General features: G+C 35.1%; 1 non-coding gene across 1 annotated transcript; it reads right to left on the bottom strand.

Annotated features, from left to right (window-relative positions):
* Nucleotides 1–1,178: 1,178 nt before the first annotated feature.
* Nucleotides 1,179–1,263, bottom strand: LOC132298101 (small nucleolar RNA R160). Its single transcript, XR_009479526.1, has one exon. It is a non-coding gene; the product is annotated as a small nucleolar RNA R160 (small nucleolar RNA).
* Nucleotides 1,264–26,107: the final 24,844 nt, after the last annotated feature.

The raw sequence follows: 26,107 nt of genomic DNA, 5'->3' as shown, positions 1-26,107 counted from the left end.
GTCAAATGATCATTTACAACCATTGGTCTAGAAATGCATTTCATTGATTGTGCTTTATGCGGAGTTGTTATTTTGTGAAGGAACTGTATTGGTCTCGTTCCTTTACAACCATGCTTTCAGTTTTGATCTAGTTTTGTTTTTTTACTTAGATTATTTTTTGTGCAGGCTTGAGTCCTTGGTGGCAGAAGAGCACGAAGATGACCAGACTTATGTTTGAGGTAGTTTTTTTTTTTTGTTACCAAATTGTAGGCTTATTTTGTGGGTGATATGAATGCCTTGGTGCTTTTGTTTCGAAAGGAGATGTATGACTGGGGTCTTTGTCATTTGTTTGTGTTTGGATTGTTTTATTGTGGGGTCTTAAAAGAGTGGTACTTTTTTTTGATAAGTAAAAAGAGTGATACTTTAATGAATAATCATACTTTTTCTTAAAAATTTCTTATTTCACGCAAGTTCATTCCTATTAGAAACAATGTTAGAAAGATCAAAAAATAATGTTTTACGTGGCTATTATCTGCATATTTAAACTACAGTAATGCTATTGAGATTGTCCTTTGACAACAAGATTCTGGAACTAACTATTTATTTATTTCTATCTATATCAAAATGAGATACTTACTTACTGCTCATTAACAGATTAGATGCCTTTGGGTTATCTACCATTGCCAATAAGCTTTGAAAATTGTGTTGGAATTGAGTTCTTATTTTGTGAAGCAACTGTATTGGTCTCGTTTCTGTTTAAAGAGTATCATGAGATGCTTTCATTCAAGAATGGCTTCTATTGCTTTGATCTAGTTTGTTTTTTAATTTTTATTTTTTTTATTTTATCATATTTGAGTCCCTGGAAGAGCAAAATTGTCCAATGAAATTGCAAAAACAGTTTTATTGCAGTACTTATGATTGGTTGTTATTTTGTTAAGAGTCTTGTGATGGGAAAACACTTGAAATGGATGGTTTTTATTTCTTTATTTTTATATAATTAAAAATCATTAAATCACAAATAAATTACAATTAAGAGAATAAAACATGTAAATTAAGGGGCTAAAATGTATTACATTTAGCGCCTAACAGGAACCTTGTTAGGCACCTAAGAGAGTTGTGATATAAGCACATACAGAAAGGGGAGGCTATCGAACATCAAATGCAAGCAAGCCTGTCTAGAAAGTGATATCATCTAGCAAAGCAATGAGAGAACTTTGAAGGCTACTGCAATGCAGATTCCACACATTGGAATTCAGATTTAGAAATTTCATCATTTAATTTGCTTAGTGTAACGACCCGGTCATTTGCCTCTCTTTCCTTTTTCTTGAAATTTTACGAATGAATTTTTTTCGTTTAATTTTCTTTTCTGAGCACTGTTTCGTGTCGCTTAGTGTCATCTCGAGTGCTCGGAATTGGTTTCTGAGACTCTTTCATGTGAATTGACAACTTCCTTTGAGGACCGAGTCATTTTCGCATTTTCACTTTTCGGACACTATGCGTCTTTCGTCATTTTCCCTGTTTCGTCTTTTTCCCTATTCTGTCTTTTCCCCGTTTGTCACATTATTGGCACAACCTCACTTCTCATGCTCGGAGTTGGTTCTTGACTTCACGTGCCTTCATCTTGAGTGTCCTTGAAATATGTATCTTTACTTTTGCAAGAAAGTACTCTGGTTGATCACAGTGTCCATAGGAGCGTGGATGCACAATTCTTCAGAATCTTTTTCTTTTCTTGGGGTATTTTTCGTAAATATCTTTTGAAGATATTTTATTTCAGGGGTATCTAAGAAAATATCTTTTGGAAGACATTTTCATTCTGGGGCAGTTTAGTAGTTAACCTTTTTTTTGTAGGGGCCATTGTGCAATTAACGAAAGTTATTACAAAATATCTCGTCTGGAGCCTGAATCCTCGTACGGAATTCATTTTCACTTTTCGTTGACTCGTAAATTCATAAAATTTCCTTCTGGTCGTTTTTCTCCAGTTTCAGAATTTCTCGATCCGGTTGCCGCTGAACTTGTTCAGGACATAACTTTCTGCTCGGGACTCAATTTTTGATGCCATTTCTTCCGTTGTTCATATTTTCTCATTTTGAATCTTTTTTGTTCACGGAGTTTTGCCATTTGAGCTCTTTTACTCAAATTCTACTTTTCCGGACCCTACGGGGCCCGTTCGGGGCACTTTTTGAGATTTCATTAAAAAGGGGATGAAATATTTTATTTTTCATCTTCCCCACTGTCCTTGCACGACCTGAAGCAGCCATGGATGCCCATGGAGCTGCCACCTTCTCTCTCCTCCTTTGATTTACTTTTTCTAAGTAAAAAGTTTTCGGCCTTCATGGTTTTTGTTCCCCTTGACGTGTTCTACCATTCCCCCTTATTAGAATTCATTTTTGACTATTTCTTGAGTTTGGGTTTGAGGTCAAGTTGTGATTTTCATGGGGCTTCCTTCGGATTCATGTAGATCGTGTTGTCCCCGACAAAACCCTTCGGTTTCGGCGGATTCAGAACACTTTTTTTTCAGTCGGCCTTTGAGGTTTGCATCTCAAATTGAGGTAGGGGGTATTAAAGGTTTAATTATTGTTATATAACATGCTATTGATGCTTATACAACTTGTTTACATGCTTAAATATGAAATCTAGAGATTTTATTATTTAATTTTCTTGTGAATGATTTAATTTTTCCGGTTGTCCATAACTTTGTTTAATGATGTGGCATGATAGAATATTACCCCTTGATATGTTGATTAACATATATTAAATTGAGAGAAATTGGACAAGTAATGAAGATTTTATTTAATATTTTACTATAATAAAATATTAATTCATGTGGCCTTAATTAGTTTGAAATCGATGTATGTTAGCATATTATATTAGGCCCTAGCATGCTCTTCAACATAGATTAAATTGAGAGTAATCGGAGAAGTTTTGAAATCTAGTAATATTTAATTAATTAGATTAATTTATTTATTTCGGATGTACTATTCACCCCATTGGAATTCCGACTTGACATTCATGATATGCATGCTATATGGTTTCACATATATTAAATATAAAATATTTGGTTAAGTTTTGAAATCTATCATTTATTATTTTTCTAGTATTAAAGTTTAATGCTCATAACCATTCATTGCATGGAATTCACTTGTGTCGTGTTTTTAAATCATGTCATGGTATATTGTATAACATATTTAAATTTGAGATCATTTGGATGAATTTCAAAAATTAGAGATTTTAATTAAGTGTATAATTAAAATCCATTCAATAGCTCATTGGTCTTGATTAAGTTTCTAACTTGGAATTCATGCTTTTCGTGACAAATTCCTTCACATGTATCAAATTGAGAATAATCGGATAAGTTTGAAACTTATATTCATTTACTTCCTTTGTATGGAACTTAATTCACATGGTTATGTCTTGCATGAAATGGACTTGTAACTTGACATTGAACTTGACCTTGATATGATCCTTGACACACCTTGTTCATAGAACATTTGGACTTGCCTCGTAATCGTGATAATTTAATCCCTTAGGTTGATTAAATTTTCCTTTTTATGCTTCCATCGGTTTAATCATGACCCCTTGTATCTAGGTTTCATTAATGTACTTAATGAACATGCACACTTGTCTTGGAATGATTTAATTACTCATATGTTGCTTAGAAAGTAATTGAATTATGTATCTCATACTTGTGGTATATTTACTTCAATGAACTCCATGTGCTATATATCTTGGATGTTATCTATATAGTTGCATACTATGATTTCTTGTCATCTCACATGCCATGATAGTTGATGAACTAGGGGCATGACTTGCGTGTTCCAAAATCTTGATTGTGCATGAAACGTGGTTAATGTATGTATTGTATTTGATACAATCTTGACTTTCACAACTTGTTGATTTTGGAACTTGGGATATCAATCAAGAATAGGGGAAGGTACCCTTGGGTTGATAATCCCTAAAATGATCCCAAGAATAGAGGAAGGTACCCTTGGGTTGATAATCCCTAAAGTGATCCCAAGTATAGGGGAAGGTACCCTTGGGTTAGTAACCCTAAAGCGATTCCAAGAGTACGGTTTTAATCCGGGCGATATCCAAGTTTCCATATTGTTTGATTTCACTCTTTAAATTTCAAGTTGCTATTCTTTGAAGATTTAAACTTTTCATGTATGTGAAATGCTCCAATCATGCCAATTGTATTTATAATGTAATTCTTGCTAACTTATATCCGAATATACTTCTTGTCATGTTAAATAGTATGTTCCAATCATGTAAAGTGCCTTGACAATGTGAACTTGTATTCTAGTAACTTCTTGTCGTGTTGTATGGATTATTCCAAACTTTGCCTAATTGCATTGATAATGTAATTCTTGTTAACTTGTATTCAAGCATCCTTCTTGTCATGTTCTTTGAATTATCCAAATCTTGATTCGTTTCATACGTGTTTAAGTATCATGATTCTTGTTGATTATTACTCTAGGGTAGCTTAGGATGCTCCCTGAGTCTCATTGTGACATAGACGTTAGGTGGCATGATCCCCTCTGATATATTTCACCTTAAGGTAATAAAATTGTAAAATGCTAGGTCAATGCGTGCTCATCTCCTACGAGTAGCTTTATGTTGCTCACCCCTACGTTACTGGGGCATATTTCAGGTACAGGACTCAAGACTTGAAGGTTTCATTGCCTTGGATGATTTGTAGCTTCTCATGACAAAACTTGTATTCTTTGATTCTATGTATGTAAAGTGTGCATAAGTGCACTCTTTTCATTGTATTCAACATGTATAAGATGAGGCCGATGGCTAATAACATATATTATGTATTCTATGCACTTTATTTTCAAAGTTGTTATGAAGACATTGAAAATTCACAAGTCTTTTCTTCATAACTTTTGCATTGGGCATGGGAATTCCACTCTTTCTTTTTCATAGGAATTCTATAATCATGTATGAGGTGTGGCCAAGGGCCAAACACCATTTAGTGTTCATTTTTGCATTTTAGTTCACATATTGCATTTTGGGCTAAAATAGTAGAATTCGAGCCTTTAAGGGTTTATTTTCAAATCGGGTGGTGCAAAGTGTGTTCCGGCAGCTCCACTAGGTCTCATTTATCTTGTATGAAGTGTGGCCAAGGGCCAAACGGTCATTTGAAACCATTTCCTAATTTTGGTTTCCATATTTTCCATTTCAAGTTCATTTTCGCCTTTTTGGCCATTGGGGGGTCAGATTTTGACTCAGCCATTTCCGGGAGCCGCAGACCATTCCCGCACTCTCAAAATCACCATTTACGTCTACGTGCATGATCGTTTTCGGGAAAAACCTCTTCCTTAGCAATTTGAGCCTCCTAGGGATTCAATTTGCATTTTTTTTGCATAATCTGGTTTAGGGACACTTTGGGGTTTTTCTTCCGGAAATAAATTCCGGTCTCCTCATGGTCACTTAGAAAACGTGATTTTAGGGGGGGTTTTTTTTTCGTGTTTTTCCAGAAAATGTCGTTTTCGTGCCGGAAATCGGTCGCAAAATTCAGCTTTCTGTTTTTTTTTAGTAGTTTTTTGGACCTCCATGACCAGATTTCATGGAGGGGCATTTCGGGCATTCTACATTGTATTTTTTTTTAATTCTCTCATGAGTCACGTAGAAAATTCAATTTTGAGAGGGGTTTCTACTTTGTATTTTTCCAGAAAAATTCATCTTCTAGCCCGTTTTTGCTCTCAGTTGTAGACAGTCACTGTAGCAACTTTTAACCCTCTTGTTCAGTTCTGATCTAGGGGCATTTTGGGGATTTCACAGTGAGTTTTTTTCAATTCCGTTTGCAAGGTCGGGTAGAAAACTCGATTTTAGGGGGGGGGTTTCTTCTTCGTATTTTTCCAGAAAAATTCGTTTCGGCCTCCGTTTCAAGCCTCAGTTCTGGAACCTCACTTTTTTTTTCTTGCTGTCAGCTGGTGCATGCCATTGGGCGCCAGCATGGGTGCCGATGGGCTCGTGCATGGGCGCCATGGCCTTCGTCAGGCCGCCACGACGTTTCAATTTCAAACCCTCGTTTCTCCCTCGTCCGGACTCCAAATCAAGTGAACTTTTTTTTGACCTTGACTAATTTTTTGCTATCTTTCCAACGGTATACTCGGTTGCACCAGGATCTTCCTGCATAATTACCAGTTTACCCTTTTAGCCTTAAGTGCTTGTTTTTCTTCGTCAGGCCGTTTCTCCTTCGTCCGGACTCCGAATCATGCGATTCTTAAGTGCATCCCGACTATTTTTTTGTTGTCTTTCCAGCGGTATACTCAGTGGCACCTGAATCCATATTTTTCAAAAATGACTATTTTGCCCCTGGGGGCTTATTTGTCATATTTTTGATCTTTTGCTCCCGCATCAGTTCTCATTGAGTTCCACGACCTCATGGAAGGTCACTTTGACTTTTTAGAGTCTTGTTTTCTGTTTTCGCTTCCTCATATCGGATCCGTTATCGGGTCAATCTTTGGTTCATCACAAGACACGCTGGCCTAAAAACCAGGGTCGTCACACTTACCTTCTCGCAGGATATTGATACAAGCCTAACAGAACTCCACTTTATAGAGTAATGATAGAGAACTGAAAAGGAATTCTCGAATTAACACCGAATTTGACGTGGTTGGCTATACTTATTACGTGTTAAATAATTATTTTTTAGAAACTGCTTAAATAGATGATGTAGACAAAAACACGTCAAATTCGAAACTTATTCGGGAAAATCATTAGGTGACCTTATCATTTTCCTTTAAAAATAATAGTAGGATTAATAAACATGATAAATATTACAAATCCGTGTGTCTTAATAATGAAATTAAACTGGGAGGCTTTAACAATGCACTGGTGGGTTCATCTAAGATCTCAACAATGATCCATGTTTCGCCATTAAGACTGAAGAATTTTTCTTTTCTACAAGAAACTATGCATTCATACCCTGATTGTTAGAATAACTAATAACCTCCACTAACAATGCCTCATAACGCCTCAAAATCCCCAAAGCTTTGAACTTAGATTGCATGACCCAATGCCAAGCAATACAACATCATCACTGTCTCCATTAAAATCTACTAAAACTCAAATTGTTTCCGGCTATCAGAGAAACTCATAGGTAGCTTAGAACATGTCATTACAAACAAAATGGCTTTTGTGGCACATCAAAAAAATAAAAGTAAAATTAAAAAATAAATAAATAAATTATAAATAATAATAATGAGAATATTAACAACAGTAATATTAGCAGGAGCAACAATAATAAATATAATTAACGATACGTCATGTTATCATTTGCAAGTGCTCCAAAAGGTAGAAATTGGTGGAAACTAAATCTAGTAAAGAAGAGGACCAATTTTTTAAGTTCATACTTATAAAACTTAAAAGTACTACACTGTTCTAAAAGATAAAATGCAGCATGACAAAAAGAAATGTTTATTGATTGATGCACTTGTCAACAAGTCTATTAAGCAATTAGAATGATCCCCCCTCTTACATTACTCTCTCTCTCTCTCTCTCTCTCTCTCTCTCTCTCTCTAGAATTCCATACTGTAAATTCCAATATCTTCTTCCCAAACACTATAAACTGCCATTATCAAGTCCCATCACCACAATCCCCATATACAAAATTTCCTTCAAAAGGGAAAGTTTATCTCATATATATATATATATAAGTATCAAGGCAAAACTGCAAAAAAAACCTTGAACTATTACCAAGATTGCAAATACCCCCTGAACTATCAAACGTTGCAAATCGAACCCTACACTATAAAAAAGGTTGCAAACAAATACCAAAAAATAAAAAAATATATATTTTCCATCCAAACAAATGAAGCCCAAAACAATGGTAAAGAAATAGAATATTAATGAATTAATGTAACGCGTGGATTTCACGTAAATTCGTAATCTATCTATTGGTAAATTTGTAATCTATCTATTGGTCACTTTCTTTTTACATCGGTTAGTTTGGTATTTACTCACGCACATATATATAATTAATGAAATTAAATGTTTCTACTGTACTTTTTGTTTTTGGCGCACTGTTAGTCCGTTGCAGATATTACTATTATTTACCCCCACAAAATACATATATTCCTATTACACAATTAACTCAACTAGCAAATCATTTTTATTTATTTTTTTTGATAATTTATGAGCTTGCAAAAATTATTTAAAGGTATATAAATCTATCAAGTAACTAATCAAGCAATTTATTTTTGTTATTATTTTAAAATTTTATTATTATTACTACTACCACTATTATTATTATTATTGTTGTTGTTGTTGTTAATTTATGAGCTTGCAAAAATTATTTATAGGTATGTGGATCCATCAAGTAACTAATCAAGCAATTTATTTTTGCTATTATTTTAAAATTTTATTATTATTACTACTACCACTATTATCATTATTGTTGTTGTTGTTGTTGTTGTTCGTCGTCGTCGTCGTCGTCATTGTTGTTTTTATTATTATTCTTATTGTTAATTCGTAGGGGCTAAAAGTGATTCACATATCTTGCAAATAAGCAATTTATTTTTGTTATTTTACTATTATTATTATTATTATTATTAATACTACTACTATTATTAGTAGTATTACTACTACTAATATTATTAGTTATTATTAATATTATTATTATTGATATGGTTTATTATTATTAGGTAAAATTGCAAAAAAAAAAAAACTCATGAACTATTGATTAGTTGCAATATGGCCCCGAAGGGTATTATGGGTATTGTACATTTATGATATTTTACAATTTTTATATAAATTAATAAGTAGGGGTATTTTGATAATTTTGACCATTTGGTCATCAGAAAATGTGGTTCGGTGACCGAAATGGTCCTTCTTGCAACCTTTTTTATAATGTAGGGTTTGATTTGAAATGTTTGATAATTAAGGGGGTATTTGCAATCTTGGTAATAATAGAGGGGTTTTTTTTTGCATTTTTGCCTAACAATGAAATCTTTGATAGGGAAAGGAGATATGGTGGGAGAGGAAACTGAGAGGGATTAATTTTGGGCGATATGAGATCTGAAATGTCAAGGGTCTAGGGTTTGGCTCCAATAATTGAATACGTAGAGAGAATTAGAAAGGAGATGAGAGAGAGCCAGTGTTGCCGCGAGAGTGACGGCGGCGATAGGAGGTGGCGGTGGAGGTCTCGGCGGCGATGGGATGATGTTAGAGAGAGACTTGGCATTCTATCTTTCTCGCCGAGCAACAAGAGCTAGTTTCCGGCACCTTCCAGCATCGGGCCCAGTGGCGTTGATGGCCTCGACCAGAACCACTTCAATCTTTGTTTGCATATGCGTCCATGATAGAGGTATGAAGATTGGGGAGACGTGGGTGTAATCAGATCTGGGACTGGGGGTGGCTATGGGCAGTGACGAACCCAGATATCATTCTCTCTTTTTTATGAGAACATAATGCGTGAATATTTAATGACTATTTAAAAAAATTGAGTTATAAAAATATTTATTTTCAGAAAATTATATAGTTTTCTTTTCTGAGATGGTATAATTTGGAGGAATAGGAAGAGAAAAGAAATGAAATGAAATGATGGGGTCAATTGTGTTTGGTGGGTTGAATTGAGATAAAAACATGATAGGGATAGGGAGGGATACGGAGGAAGCAAAATTAGTCTCCATAAATAAATATATGTGGATTTGTTATTCCATTTAAGTATTAGTTATATAAAAGGGTAGGATAGTAATTTGGTTATTATAATTTTTTTTCTTTTCTCTCGTATCTTATCCAAACAAGAATGATTATCCTTTTTTTTTTTTTTTTTGGCCTGCAAAAACTGAAAATACTTTAGACAACACATCAATTATGTCTGAAGTAGTGTAGATGCAAGTACTCTGGTACTTACGAATTTTTAGGATGTTTTCTATAAATTTGGAACGAAACTACGTACATAAATATTGGGATGGTTTATAGATATGTATTTGCTAAACCAAATAACTTAAAAAATGTGTTTGGATTCTATTACTTTGGGCTTCAAAATTTAGTTACGAATTTATTGGGATGTTCCCAATAACTTTGGAATAAAACGATGTACATAAATATTGTGATGATTTGTACATAAGTATTTGTATAAATCTATAACTTAAATGGTTTATTTGGATTGTATTACTTTGGCCCTACAAAAATTGGAAATACTTTAGACAATGTGTCAATTATGTCTAAAGTAGTGTAGATGCAAATACTCTAGTACTTACGAATTTATTAGGATGTTCTCTATAAATTTAGAACGAAACTACGTACATAAATATTGAGATTATTTTTACATACATATTTGCTAAACTAAAGAACTTCAAAGATGTATTTGGATTCTATTATTTTGAGCTTCAAAATTTACTTACGAATTTATTGGGATGTTCCCTATAACTTTGGAACGAAAGGATGTACATAAATATTATGATGATTTGTACATATGTATTTGTAAAAGCCTATAACTTAAAAGGTTTATTTGGATTGTATTACTATGGCTTGCAAAAATTGGAAATACTTTAGACAACGCGTCAATTATGTTTGAAGTAGTGTAGATGCAAGTACTTTGCTACTTACGAATTAATTGGGATTTTTGTCATAACTTTGGAACAAAACAACGTATATAAACATTGGGGTTTGTACATATGCATAACCCTATATATTACGAATAGCCCAAATAAATTCAAATATCCCATTAACCACAACTTAACTCCACTATATACATCAATGCATTTGCCTCAATTCAAATTATTCAGTCAATGGCATTTCAACCAATTACTTTTCATAATGCATGATAAAAAGAATTATCATGCATTTTGATAATACACAAAATTACAAAATTTTGGCCAACTCGCGCAAATTACAAAAGCCAACAATAATTAAGCAGACTTAAATCAACAACATCATAAAAATAATGTCAAATACATATTGAAATGATTGTCAATAATCAAATAGTCGTTCAATTGGCCGGTCCATCTCCATGATTGGCATTTGGGACGTTGGTCTGACACTCGATTCGCAATTGTTTACATCTCCTGTCTTTGCATATGATCATGGGAAAAAATGCAATCCAATTAGATGAAATCACAACAAACACACACACACACACACAAAAATAAATATAAACTTAATGTGTGGAGGAGGACAACTGAGTACCTTATCACTTCTCAAACCATCAGCACACCATTCCTCATGTGAATAAAGAGTATTGGAATTGCATGAATCGCAAAAAAAGCTCTACAACATTATATAGTTTTCCTTATATATTATAAGCCATCAATTAAATAATGATGCAACCTTGTATATTGTAATTTATATGTTTGTTCCACCTTAACAACACACTTGCTTGGTTAGTTAATGGAGTACTTGTAATGACCCAGTCATTTTCCCTCCTTTTCTTTTTCTCAAATTTTACGGATAAATTTTTTTTTTCGTTTAATTTCTTTTCCGAGTTTTGTTTCTCATCAATTAGTGTCTTCTCGAGTGCTCAGAAATGGTTTTCGAGACTTTTCGTTTGGATTGACAACTTCCTTTAAGGACCGAGTCATTTCCACATTATCACTTTTTGGACACTATTCACTTTTCGTCATTTTCCCTCTTTTGTCTTTTCCCCGTTTGTCACTTTGTTGGCACAACCTCACTTTTCATGCTCGGAGTTGGTTTTTGACTTCACGTATCTTCATTCTATGTGGTTTCCACGAAATACGTATCTTTACTTTTGTAAAAAGTACTCTGGTTGCTCCCGGTGTCCATAGAGGCATGGATGCACAGTTCTTCAGAAACTTTTTCTTTTCTTGGGGCATTTTTCGTAAATATCTTTTGAAGATATTTTATTTCAAGGGTTTTTAAGAAAATATTTTTGAAAGATATTTTCATTCTGGGTCATTAATACAGTTAATCCTTTTTGGAGGGGCTATTGTGCAATTAACGAAAGTTATTGCCAAATATCTTGTTTTGAGGCTAGATCCTCATACATGATTCATTTTCACATTTCGTAGAGTCGTGTACTCTTAGAATTTCTTTCTGGTCATTTTTTTTCAGTTTCAGGGTTTTTGACCCTAGTTGCCGCCGAACTTGTTTGGGGCATATCTCTCTGCTCGGGACTCAATTTTCGACGTTATTTCTTCTGTTGTTCATTTTTTCTCTTCTCGATTCTTTTTCGTTCACAGAGTTTTGCCGTTTGAGCGCGTCTGCTCAAATTCCACTTTTCCGGACCCGGCGGGGTCCTTTCGGGACACTTTTAGGGTTTTACTATAAATAGAATGTCTTAAAGTCAAAAATCACTTTTTCATCATCTTCTTCCTCTCCTTGGCCGACAGCTACGGGAGCCCAAGGGGCTGCCACCACTCTTTCTTTTTCTCTACTTGATTTCTTTGGTAAAAAGTCTTCCGCCTTAACGTTTATTGTAGGCCTCGTCGTGCTCTACCTTTCCCCCTTATTAGAATTCATTTTCGACCATTTTTGAGTTCGGGTTTCAAGTTCGAGTTTGGATTTTCATGGTACCTCAAGGGTTAAAGTTGCTCCCCTTGTTGTCCCCGACATAACTTAAGAGTATCGTTGAATTCATAACACTTTTCTTTTGGTGGGGATTTGAGATTTTCATCTCAAATTGAGGTAGGGGATATTATAGTTTATATTCTTCATGTATTGCATGCTATTGATACTTATACAACTCATTTATATGCTTTTGTATCAAATCTAGAAATTTTATTTATTTATTTTTCTTGTATGAGATTTGATTCTTCCAGTTGGTTATAGCTTAGTTTAAACTTATGGCATGCTATTATATTACCCCTTGATATGTTCATTGACATATATTAAATTGAGAGCATTTGGAGAAGTATCGAAATTTTTATTTAATTTTTTTCTTGAATGAAAATTTAATTCATGTGGCCTTATCTAGTTTGAAATCAATATGTGATGTCATATTATATTAAGCCCTAGCAAACTTATCAACATATGTAAATTTGAGAGTAATTGGAGATGTTTTAAAATCTAGAGCTAATTAATGAATTTAATTAATTAATTTATTCCAAGTGCATTATTCACTTCATTGGAATTTCGACTTGATATTCTTGATGTGCATGCCATATACTTTCACATATATTTAATCGAGAATATTTAATTAGGTTTTGAAAATCTTTCATTTAATTATTTTATAGTATTAAAGTTTAATACTCATGGTCGTATCTTGCATGGAATTCGCTTATAATAGGCTATTAAATCAAGTCTTGACATGTTGTATAACATACATTAATTTGAGATCAATTGGATGAGTTTCAATATCTAGAAATTTTAATTAAAAGAATTAATTAAAACATATTCAATGGTTCCATGAGCTTGAATAAGTTTCTAACTTAGTATTCATGATTTCCTTGATAAGTTCCTTCACGTGTATTAAATTGAGAATAATCGGATAAGTTTTAAAATTTATATTTAATTATTTTCTTTGTATGGAACTTAATTCGCATGGTTGTAACTTGTATTTCATGGGGCTTTTAACTTTTTATCATATATCTAGACTTGTTGTAACTTGATTTCATTAATGTGTTTAATGAACTAGCACAATTGTCTTGAAATGATTTAATTATTCATGTATTGCGTAGTAAATAATTAGATCATTAATCTTATACTTATGGTATATTTACATCAATGGATTCATTGTGTTTTAAATCCTAGTTTGTAGTCTATGTAGATGCATACTATGATTTCTTGACATTTCACATGCTATCATAGTTGAAAACTTATGGCATGACTTGTGTGTTTCCAAAATCTTGGTTGTGCATGAAATGTGTTTAATGTATTACTTGTATCTTGATACACTCTTGGTTGCACAACTTATTGATTTTGGAACTTGGGATATCAATCAAGAATTGACATGACTAGGACTTGGTTCTAGTGCGGGAGATAGAGAGCTCCATATACTATAATACGCACTAAGGGAAGGTACCCATGGGTTAGTAGCCCTAAAGTGATCCCAAGAGTATAGTTTTAATCCGGGCGATATCGGAGTATCCACATTGGTTGATTTCACTCTTTAAATTTCAAGTTGTTATTCCTTGAAGATTTAAAACTTGTCGTGTTGTGTGGAATGCGCCAATCTTGTTACTTGCATAGATATTATGTCTTATCCTTGATTTCATACATTATTCTTATTGTGTTAATTAAAATGTTCAAATCATGTTAATTGCATTAATAATGAGATCCTTGTATCCAAATACCCTTCTTGTCGTGTTGTATGGATTATCCCAAACCTTGTTCAATTTCATTGATAATGCGATTCATGCTAAATTATAAACTTGTCATATTCTTTGGATTATCCCAACTTTGATTCGTTTCATATATGTATATATATATCATGATTCATGTTGATTTATACTCTAAGGTAGCTTATGATGCTCCTTGAGTCTCATCTTAACATAAACGTTAGGTGGCATGAGCCCTTTAACTTGTTTCACCGTAAGGTGATAAATTTGTAAAATGCTAGGTCGATGCATACTCATTTCCTATGAGTTGCTTTACGTTACTCACCCCAAAGTTACCGGGGGTATTTTTTTCAGGTACGAAGACTTGGTTCGTGATGCTTATCATTCCTTAGATGACTTGTAGTTTTTAAGTTTCCATTTCATGCAAATGTTAGCATGAAATGTTATTTTGTAACTTATATATCAAAAATTATATTCTTTGATTCCATATATGTAATTGATAAGTGCTTAAATGTTGCACGTTTCAGCACCTAAGTTAGGGTATTTCAGTCTTTACACCTATCTTAATTTCATGTTTTAATCCTAATTTATGTTTATGTGTATTTCAGGGCAATAAAGTTAAAATGAGTTAAGAACAGTCCATTAAAGCCTTTTTGGAGTCAAGCAAAGATATTCAGAAAAAGTTCAGAAAATGACAAAAAGAGGTCGTAGCCCATTACTCGTATAGTGTGTTTATTCTTCGAAAGCGGTCAATCTCGGGCCTTTGATGATGTTCCCAAAGATGAAGAAGCAAACCAATTAGCCGGGGCCAAAATGGAGCTAAATAAGGCTTAAAGAAAATTTCCAACTCTGGGGGGATTGATCCCCAAGAGTGGGGGATCGATCCCCCAGGACTTGGCAACATTACAGATTTTTTTTTATTGTTTGGGCTTATTTTGTGAACTATTGGGCTTTAATATAGTTGTTACTTAAGGCCCAATGAGCCATTAGATTAGGGTTAGTATTTATTTTATTTAGGTGAATATTATTAGAATTATTAAGTTTTTGATTTTTTCTGTAAGATATCACGCTCTCTCTGGGAGAGGAAAAAACTAGGGTTTGAAGAACATTTTACAGAGGCTCTATCTACAATTAAATGAAGAAGAAGAAGGAGCCAAAAAGATGGAAATGGAGCTTGTTGACACCATGATCATCTTTTCCATGAGATAGTTCTTCACTTAGGGCTTGGATGAGCCCTAAGTTCATGTAACCTAAACCTTTGTTTTTTTTTTCTTGGGAAATTATTAAGTTGTAATTAAATATTTGGCCTTGTGATTTATTTATATATACATGCTTGATTTGACAAATTAGGGCTTGTATTGATTAATTCTTCCATTGAAATCTCCAAGTTGATTGTATGTCTATATATGATTAATTAGGGATTTTATTTTTCATTAGATGATTGAAAATTAATTCTTCCATTGATTCTATATGAAAATTTCATGTCTATATGTGATTGATTTAGAATTATACTCTACACTAGATACTTCTTTTAGTTATGTTTAGTGATGGCCATAGCATGAGACTTAGTTGATACAATTGTCAATTAATTTGATGGATAAAGGCTTAATCTTGATGAGTTGTTCTACAAATTAGCTTATTGTCATTAGGTAATTGTAGTAAAGTAGGCAATTTGTGCTTGATTATGTTAATCCATACTTCTAATTACAATTAGTATTATCCTCTTGATTGATATGTGCTCTTATTGGATACATTTGTGAATGTGTATGGTGGGTTATGACGTAGTTTTGAATGGGCTCTACACTTAAGTTTAATTGTCATTAGGTAGACAATTCATTCTTGATGTTGATAATCTATGCTTACAATTGTGATTTGTGATGATAATATGACCACATCTATAATTACACTAATGAATTCCCCATTAATTGAAAGCATATGGTTAATTGCATGGGCTTAGTGGTGAATCCTAACCCTAAGACTCTCTTCATATCTCTTTAATTCTTAGTTAAATTTAATTTAATTTACTTGTATTGTCATTTCTATTTCCATGCTTTCAATTTAACTCTAGTTTAATCACTTCACCAAAAATCTTTTTCTCTCTCTTTATCTCTCTCTCCTCTCTCTTGTGCAATCTCTTTAGCACTAAAATCAAGTTTAATCCCAACACGTGTTCAATCTCTTGCGTTCGATCCCTTCTCACTTCATACTACATAGTATAAGTGTCTAGCGGTTTATAAATTATAAAATATGATGCCCACTTCACATTAATTCTAAACCTAAAGTGTTGTACATTATTTTGTGCATACGCTCGGGTCGCATCATAATTTTGGCGCCGTTGCCGGGGATTGACGGTTTAGTTGGAATTGAATTATGCATTAGGGCTAATTTGATTGTTTTCTTTAAATTACTATTTTCTTACAAATCCCTCTTGTTCAATTAGGTACCTAAAAAGAAGAGGAGCAAGCATTGGATCTTGGCACCATTGTGATGTTGTTGCTAGGGACTTTCGTGAGCTTTATTGAATTTCTTTTACTATAATTGTTCAATTCTCTACATGCTTGCGAGATAGCCCTTATTGAGGCTATCACATTGATTAAATTCTTGTCCAAGCATAAGCCCAAAAGGAGGCTATTACTTTCTTGATAGAAAGCATCGGCCCGTGTGGAGGCAATTTAATTTTGTGCATTGATATAACATGGGAGTATGGGAACATCGTATGTGGAGGTGATGAACTATTGTGGTTTGTTGTGAAGTTGTTGTGGTTTAATCTTGAATCATCCATTCAGCGTTAGGAGGTAGTTCTAGGAGAATTATTCCCATTCTTGATTATCCCACACTTAATGGAAAACCAATTCTAAGATCTAGGGCATATGGATAATCTAAGTGAGTATCACCCTCTTAATGGGCATCCACCCTTGAGAATTCCCCATCCTAATGTGTTTCCACAACTCAATCAAATGCAACAACCTCCAATAATACCAATTCATCCTCAAGATCATGTAGTGTATCCCCCAAATCCTCAATTATCTCTTCGGGATCACTACACTCCAAATGAATACAATGCACCAACATGCATCCGGTTGCCAAACTTTCGGGCAACCCATTATGAAATCAAGCCCGCAACCATCCAAATGTGCCCTATTTTCTATAGGGTGAGCAATGAAGAACCACATAAACATTTGGATGAGTTTTTGGAAGTTTGTTCAACCGTAAAAATCACGGACCTTCCGGAAGAAGTCTTAAAAATGAAGCTTTTCCCTTTCACTCTTCGGGAAAAGGCTAAATATTGGTTCAATAACTTGAGTGCAAATTCAATCACATCTTGGGCTCAACTACAATATAATTCCTAAAAAAAATTTACCCCGCAAGTAGAAACGATGCTATGAGAGCTTCTATCCGTGAATTCTCCCAAAATGAGGGAGAACCTTTACATGAAGCATGGGAGCGTTCGAACGATTTGCTACGGAAGTGTCCACATCATGACATTTCAAAGTGGCAATTAGTTCGTTGCTTCTATGAAAGCTTATCCGATACCCAAAAAGGTATTGTTGATGCTTCATGTGGAGGAACCTATTTGGACAAAAATGAAAACGATATATAGCATCTTTTTGATCGCATGAGCGAAAATTCAATGCATCGTTCTTCATCGTCCCGATTTTGCCAAAATTTGAATGAAGGAGGGAAGAAAACCTCCAGTCTTTCTCAAGTGGAGAGTTCCATGGAAATTGCCGCCGAAGTCAAAAATCTTACTCAAAGGTTTGATAAATTTCTTTCGAGCCAAAACCCGGTAATTCAATCATCCAACTCTTTCCATTCTCAAGGTGTGATGTGCATGACTTGCTCTAGTTATACTCACAATACTTTCAATTGTCCTCTTGGACAAGTTTTTCCGAGTAAGTATCAAGAACAAGTCAATGCTATTTTCATTCATCCAGGAAGTAATCCAAATTCTAACTCCTACAATTCTGGATGGAGTGATCCTCACTTCTCTTGGAGAAATCAAGGAGGAGGTATCATTCCTCCTCTTCATAAAAATTCTCAAGAGAAGTATGTACCGCCCCACCTCCGAAATGCAAAGTCTCAAGCATACCATTCTCTATCTTATCCTCTTCCAAATGTGAATCAATTCTCCAATTCTCATTCTTCAAATCATTAATCTTTTTCTCATCCACCTCAAGAGCCTCCTAGAAATCCCACTTTTGAGGATAAGGTTTTAGAAGCTTTGGTTGATCTTCGAAAGGAAAATCAAGTGTTTCATTCGCATTCTCAATCAATTACAAAACTTGAAGCCTAAATTGGGCAAATGGTTCAACCAATGAAAGGGAAAGGGCATATTCAACCCAAACTTAACCAAAAGGCATACTCCATTACCTTGAGGAGTGGGAGAAAAATTAATAACAAAGTTGAGAGACCTAGTGAAGTTAGTGTTCCGGTGCAACCAAGTGTTAGCCCATTTACCATTCCCAATTCCATTCCTACTTCACTAGGGACAAATGGTCACATTAATGAGCAAATTCCATCATTATCATCTTCCTCCCATGTAAAGAAGTCTTATGAGCCCAAAGCTCCATTTCCACAAGCTTTAAACTCTACTCCATTTTCGAGGCAAGAAGGAAAAATCCATGACATGATGGAAGTTTTTAAACAAGTTAAAATCAACCTTCCTTTTCTTGATGCTATTCAACAAATTCTACCGTATGCCAAGTTCTTGAAGGACTTGTGTACTCAAAAGACGAAGAACAAGGGACCAAGCCCAAAGAAAGTGCTTCTCACGGAGCAAGTGAGCTCTATCATTAAACTTAACACCCCACCTAAGTTCAAAGACCCCGGCGCGCCAACCATCTCTTGTACCATAGGGAACCATGAGGTCAAAAGGGCTTTTCTTGACTTAGGGGCTAGTGTTAACGTTATTCCTTACTCCGTGTATCTTTAAGTAGGTTTGGGAAACCTTAAGCCAACTTCGGTAGTTATTCAACTCGCCGATAGGTCTACAAAACAACCAAGGGGAATAGTTGAGGACATCCTCATCAAAGTTGACAAATTCTATTTCCCGGTTGATTTTGTTATGCTTGACATTGAGCCGGTTCCCAATCCTACCACTTACATTCCAATAATCTTAGGAAGACCATTCCTTGCCACTGCTAATGCGACAATCAATTGTAGGTCCGGCATTATGGACATAACTTTTGGCAATATGATGGTTAAGCTTAATGTGTTCAACACGAGCCAAATATTTTTTGAAGATATTTTATTTCAGGGGTTTTTAAGAAAACATTTTTAGAAGATATTTTCTTTCTAGGTCATTTTTGCAATTATCTTTTCTTGGAAGGGCCACTATGCAATTAACGAAAGTTATTGCAAAATGCCTCATTTTGAGCCTGGATCCTCGCATGGGATTCGTTTTCACATTTCATCGAGTCGGGTACTCTGAGAATTTCCTTCCGGTCATCTTCCCTAGTTTTAGGGTTTTCAGCCCCAATTAGCGCCGAACTTGTTTAGGGCATATCTTTCTGCTCGGGACTCAGTTTTCGACTCCGTTTCCTCTATTATTTAGATTTTTTTCATTTTGGTTCTTTTTCGTTCACGGTGTTTTACTATTTCAGCGCGTTTGCGCAATTCCACTTTTCCGGACCCGGTGGGGCCTGTTCGGGGCACTTTTAGGGTTTTACTATAAATAGAATGACTTAAAGTGAAAAATCAGATTTTCACCATCTTCTTCCCCTCTTTGACTAGCAGCCATGGCAGCCCTTTGGGCTTCCACCATTTCTTTCTTCTCCTCCACTCTCTTCTCTTAGTTATTTGCTTCTAGCTTTAGAGTTTATCGAAAGCCTTGATGAGTCGCACCTTTCCCCCTTATTAGAATCCATTTCTGACCATTTTTTAGTTCGGGCTTCGAGTTCAGGTTTGGAGTGGGGTAGAAAATTTGATTTTGGGAGGGGTTTCTTCTTTGTATTTTTCCAGAAAAATTTGTTTGATAGCCCATTTTTGATCTCAGATCCTGTAGTAACTTTTTGCCCTCTTGTCCAGTTCTGATCTAGGGGCATTTTGGGGATTTTATAGTGATTTTTTTTTTTTGTTTCTTTTTGCGTTGTCGGGTAAAAAACTCAATTTTAGGGGGGCTTTCTTCTTCATGTTTTTCTAGAAAAACTTGTTTCGACCACCGTTTCAAGCCTCAGTTCTGGATACTCAATTTTTTTTTCTCACTGTCAACATGTGCATGCCATTGGGCGCCGGCATGGGCGCCGGGCGCGCATAGGGCATGTTATGGCCTTTGTCGGGCCGCCGCGATATCACAACTTCAAACACTCGTTTCTCCCTCATTCGGACTCCAAATCGAGTGAACTTTTTTATGAACTTGACTAATTTTTTGTCGTCTTTCCAATGGTATGCTCGGTTGCACCCGAATCTTCCTGGATAATTACCAATTTACCCTTTTTGCTTTAAATGCGTGTTTTTCTTCGTCATGCCGTTTCTCCTTCGTCCAGACTCCGAATCATGCAATTCTTGAGTCCATCTTGATTATTTTTTTGTTATCCTTCTAGCGGTGTGCTCAGTGGCACCTGAGTCCACAGGTTTCAAAAGTGACTATTTTTCCCCTAGGGGCTTATTTGTCATATTTTTGATCTTTGCTTCCGCATCGGTTCTCATTGAGTTCCACAACCTCATAGAAGGTCACTTTGACTTCTTAGAGTCTTGTTTTCTGCGACCTCATATTTCTGTTTTTATCGGGTCAACCTTTGGTTCATCACAGGATGCACTGGCTTGAAAAACAAGGGCCGCCACAGTTGAGTTATCTAGGATGTATCTGCGTATCGGGTTTCTGTATGGATTGTAGTAGGATAGAACTTACATGTAGGCCTAACCCACTCTTATTTTTCAGGTGTTTGTCAGTTCCAAGGTTAGAGCGTGATCGTGCAGAGCAAATACCATCACTCACTCATTCGACTACGTAGGACTGCTTTCTATGTTTAGCTTTAGATTTTATTTCAGTTGTTTCAGCTTTAGTTTCGAATATTATTAGGGGTCCACGAAGAAGTGGTAAGTTCGTCAATGGCCAATCCAATTTATGAGGACATTCCTTATAATATTGGGCATGAAGTCATTGAGGCGACCTTAGTAAATGAGGAGAAAATGATCAATGTGGAAGTTGACAAAAAGGATGAAGAGATTGAGTTTCCTAATAATCCAACCGAGTCTTTGAAAGACATTATCTTGCCAAGTGCAAGGCCGATCATGATGGACTTTATTTTCAAGACCGTGAATGAAAGGGAACAAATTGCATCTTCCATCATTTCTTTCCAAATCATTCTTTTAGGAGATGTATTCATTGTTGTGAGAGAATATCCATTGGGGAAAATAGATAAACGGATCAATGAAGATGTCTCATATCCGGTTTTTGATTCTTTCGACTAGTGAGTCGCCCCAACGTCTTTCTAATGACGTTAAACACTAGTTTTTCGTAGAGTTTCCCGACTTTACTTCTCCTTCATTTCTCTTTATTTTATTTCTTACATCTTCGTCTAAATAAAATTTTATTTTATTTTCTTCTTTTACTTTATTTTATTTTTTGTACAATTCTGCTTTCAGAAATTCAAAATTAAAAAAAAAAAAAAAAAATTGTAATGGGTAGTGTAGGATGGAATTTGATTTGATTTCAATTTTATTATTATTATTATTTATTTTATATACTTCATTTTAGTGTATATATTTAATTTTAGTTTTGCTTTATTCAAAAAAAAAAAATTGTAATGGGTCATGTATGTTGGTATTTTATTTTATTTTTAATTTAATTTATTTTTATGTATATATTTCTTTTTAATTTTGCTTTGTTTAAAAAAATAAAATAAAAAATAAAGGGTATTGATCAATCCCATGATGGGCAGAAAGCACCAAAAAAAAAAAGGGCCTAGTGGATTGATCCCCTACCCATGTGGATCGATCCCTTTTAACTTGTGCCATCACTTTTTCATTACACAGAAGGAGCAATTTTTTTGGTCTAAAATAATCGATCCTTCCTGTTGAGGGATCGAGCGCCCTTAACCTTGCCCATTCACTGCTTACCTTCACCCCACATAAATTCCTCTTTTCTCCCTTCGGATTCCTTAACCCAAATCTCCACTTCCAACCTCCCTGCCCAATTTCTTTGTCCAACCCTCACTGCTTTCTTCTTCTCTACCGCGGCATCAAAGGCGTCAAATTCCGGCGCCATGGTTCTGAGTTCTTCTCCGCCGACGGTTTGAGGTTCACCCTTTGCTTCGCCTCTTTGGGTCTCGGTTGGGTGCGATTGGGGAAGTTCGGTTACCGATTTGGTAGGTTGTAGGTCTGAAAAAAATTCCCGCGCCATGGCTTCCGATTCTTCTCCGGCGATTGTGATTTGAGGTTCGCCCTTTGCTTCGCCTCTTTGGGTCTCGGTTGGGTGCGATTGGGGAAGTTGGGTTGCCGATTTGGTAGGTTGTAGGTCTGAAAAAAATTCCGGCGCCGTTTGCTTCGCCTTTTATTTTCCAACACGGCTGGGTCGTTCTCCGGCGTCGAGGCTGAGTCTTTCCAGCACCAGCTGGGTTCTTTCCTGGCGATTTTCCTTCCAGCGTCGCGGCTTGGCTGCTGGGTCTCGCCGGCGATTCTTGGACTGGGTTTACCCAGCCGGTTGTCTTCTCTGGCGAGTTTGTGATTTTTTTTTTTAAAAAAAAAAAAAGAAAAAAAAAAGAAAAAGAAAAGAAAAAAATTAACTAAATAATAATAATAACAAAATTAAATAACAAAATAATATTAATAATAATAAATATAAATAAATATATATAAAAAAAATTTAGAGTCGCATTCCGTTTAGTAAGACGTTAAAATTAGCTCATTTTTTTTTATTTTGTAAGTTGTATATATTTATGTTCTTTTTCTTTATTTATTAAAAAAAATCAAAATCAAAAATCAAAAATTGGTATTACCATTATGCCCCTCTACATGCATGTTCTCATCTTTGTTTCAAGGGCTTCATCTTATATATCTTTGCATCATATTTTATATTGTTTCGAGTGTATGATTTTTATCCCATTTGATATTTGATGTGAGTTGCTAGTGTGATTTTTCAGTATGTTTTTTAATCCAAGTTTGGGGGAGACCTTTTTTTTACTGGATACTTGCTGGACTTTGTAATACCCCTAATTTTAAAAGGATAGTTTCGGCATTTATTTATTGTTTTTATTGTATTTTTGCATGATTATTTGGTTTAATTCTTTTATTTAATTGTTTACCTATGTGTCATGTGTTTTAAATTGAATTAAGTGTTTTTGTGTTTTAAATTGAATTAAGTGTTTTTAATTATTTAATTGGGTTTTTAATTGAAATTAATTAGTTAAGTGAATTTAATTATGTAATTGTGTTTTTCCATTTACTTCTGCTTTAAGTTACAGTTAACTTTGGGGTTGGAAATTTCACGTTTAAGTAAGCCGTAACAAAAGTAGTTCTATGGGCCGGTTAGGATTTAGTTAGGGCTCTAATTAATGTAGGGTTTTGGTATAACTCTATAAATATATGGGTATACGTCTGCCGAGGGTTTCTAAAACCCTATTCACCATATTCCCGTATACAGTAAAGAGAGAAGTTGAGAGAACGGAGCGTCGTAACGGTCTTTCAAGAAGAATAACAGAGAGGACCAAGGGAGGTGTTTGGTGGATTAGATCAGAACCAGAGGAGGCTAGAAGGTAGTCAGTGGTTGCCGGAAAGCTTAGAACAACGGCGTCAAGCATCTGTTTATAAAACTGTACAGACAAGTTCTTCTCTTTCTCCTTCCCTTTGGCTTGTGTTCTGTGCACCTAGACAGTCTCTAGGAGATTAATTGGCCTTAAACTGAACCATGCATGTTTGATATATGATTTGCTTGATCGTTTTATCTATGCAAAATTTATTTACAAAATAATTATAGCGCGTATGTTTTCTTGACTCTGTTTTGGCATAACGTCCCACTGTTTTAATTTTTATTTTGAATCTTACTGAAATCAACCGAGGTCTGATTGGATACTAGATGTAATTTAAGACTTCAAATTTAAAATTGGAGGAAGAACAGAGGGGTTGGGATAAAACTGACGTTGCAATTTAGTTTCAGTGCCGTTCTTCAACAACGCTAGTTTAAATGGCTTGATTAAACTATGTAATTGCTTTCAAAACTATTGTAGACAATCTTGGGGAATGCTTCTAGACTAAATTACGAGTCCTAAGTTTGGTTTTAAAAACTAACAGAGGGTTAGGAATAAGCCGGAGAAGGAGCACAAGAGCTGAAACACGCACCGGGGACGAAGGCTCACACAGGAGGTGAGAGCCGGCTCCATGGAAGTGGGAGCCGACTCCCACAACAAAGTGGAGCCGGCTCTAGGGAGTCCTAGAGCCGGCTCTAGGCTGGAAAAGAGCCTGCTCCAAATTCTGGAGCAGGCTTCCTTGGTATTTTTGTTTTATTTTACGTTTTTTTTTAATTTTCTACATACTATGTTCACTGTTGGAGCATGGAGACTGTTTGAATGAATTTGGAACTTTACAGAGGGATCAAGGAATGAATTTTGAATGTTAGTAAGACCCTGAATTGAGTAAAGTTTAATTCTAAGTTGTCGGGACAAACAGGGTAAAAATTAAGGCACTTAACAAATGGAATTGAATTAATTGTTGAATTAAAATTCAGCAATTTGATGGAACATAATGTGTTTATAAAACTTGTTTTAGAATGCATTCAAGTGCATGATAGGGTCATTTAATTATTAATTTTGATCTATGCATGCTTAGGAGGCTAGTTGCGGAATTATTAAATTGTTTACTGCAACTATATGGCTAATGCTTGGATTTAAACTGCTGAAATATTTAAACAATCTTCTGAATTGTTTTAGCAATTTATTGGTTAATAATAGGATTATTTAACCTATTCACATGCATGATGGAGTCCCTGACATATTAAATTTGGTCTATGCATGCTCTGGATGTTAGTTGTTGATTTGTTAAAATCGTCTCCTGCAACTATATGGTTAAATGCTTGGATTTAAATTGCTGAAGCTTTAAATAGTTTTCTGCAATTGTTTGGATGGTAGTTTTTGGTCTGTAAATTATTGAACTGTTATATATGTTGTAATTTACATGGATATGGAGGATGGTATGTACCGGTATGGGACGGTGACATACTAGGGACGGTTTAGCTCAAAACGCATAAACCTAACCTAATGGATTAATGGAATAGATTGAAAGATATCGAATCCTAATTGTGGCTAAGTCAGATCAACTGTAACCAAGTTGGATGACTTCCTGGATTAACGGATGGTAGTTAAGTCATATCAACTGAATAAGTGGAGTGACTAACTAGTTGGTTTATTGTAGGTCAGTTTAATAAATAGTTGAACTGCTTACCCTGGATTTGGACGGACTTTATATATATGTTTATGGTACCACGAGTTGAGCTTGAGTTTCAGACTCATTGGTTAGGGTGCGTATATGCAGTGGATGCGTAGCTGGTTATAATAGGTTGAGGTGTACCCTGTTAGGTCTAGGTACTCATGCCCACCTTTGGGTGCGTATTCGCATGTTGCCTTCTATTCAGGTTGAGACCCCTATTATAGACTAGTGAATGTCCCTTAGTGTGGATAGATTTATATGTTTGGACTAGATAGATATTGGGAGGTGTCTACGGTGTATCTGCGTATCGGGTCACTGTATGGATTGCAGTTAGATTAGAACTTGCTCGTGGGTCTGACCCACTCCTTTATTATTCTTTTCAGGTACAGGACGGTTCCAGCCTTAGAGCTTGATCGTGCTTGTCGAGGACAGTCTCACCTTCATCTGATTACGTAGGACTTCTCTCGATATTTCTAGCATTATCTATTTTCAGTTTTCAGTTTCAGTTGAACTTTTGGTTAGGGGTCCATCAGTGGATTCCCAAGTTGTAACCTTGAAGTTTTGGAGGATTGGATTTT

This window comes from Cornus florida, unplaced genomic scaffold (assembly GCF_030987335.1).
Source record: "Cornus florida cultivar Cherokee Brave unplaced genomic scaffold, ASM3098733v1 CherokeeBrave_3.0.0_Hap2_Chr02, whole genome shotgun sequence".
NCBI lineage: Eukaryota > Viridiplantae > Streptophyta > Magnoliopsida > Cornales > Cornaceae > Cornus > Cornus florida.
This window is presented reverse-complemented; position numbering and strand designations above follow the sequence as displayed.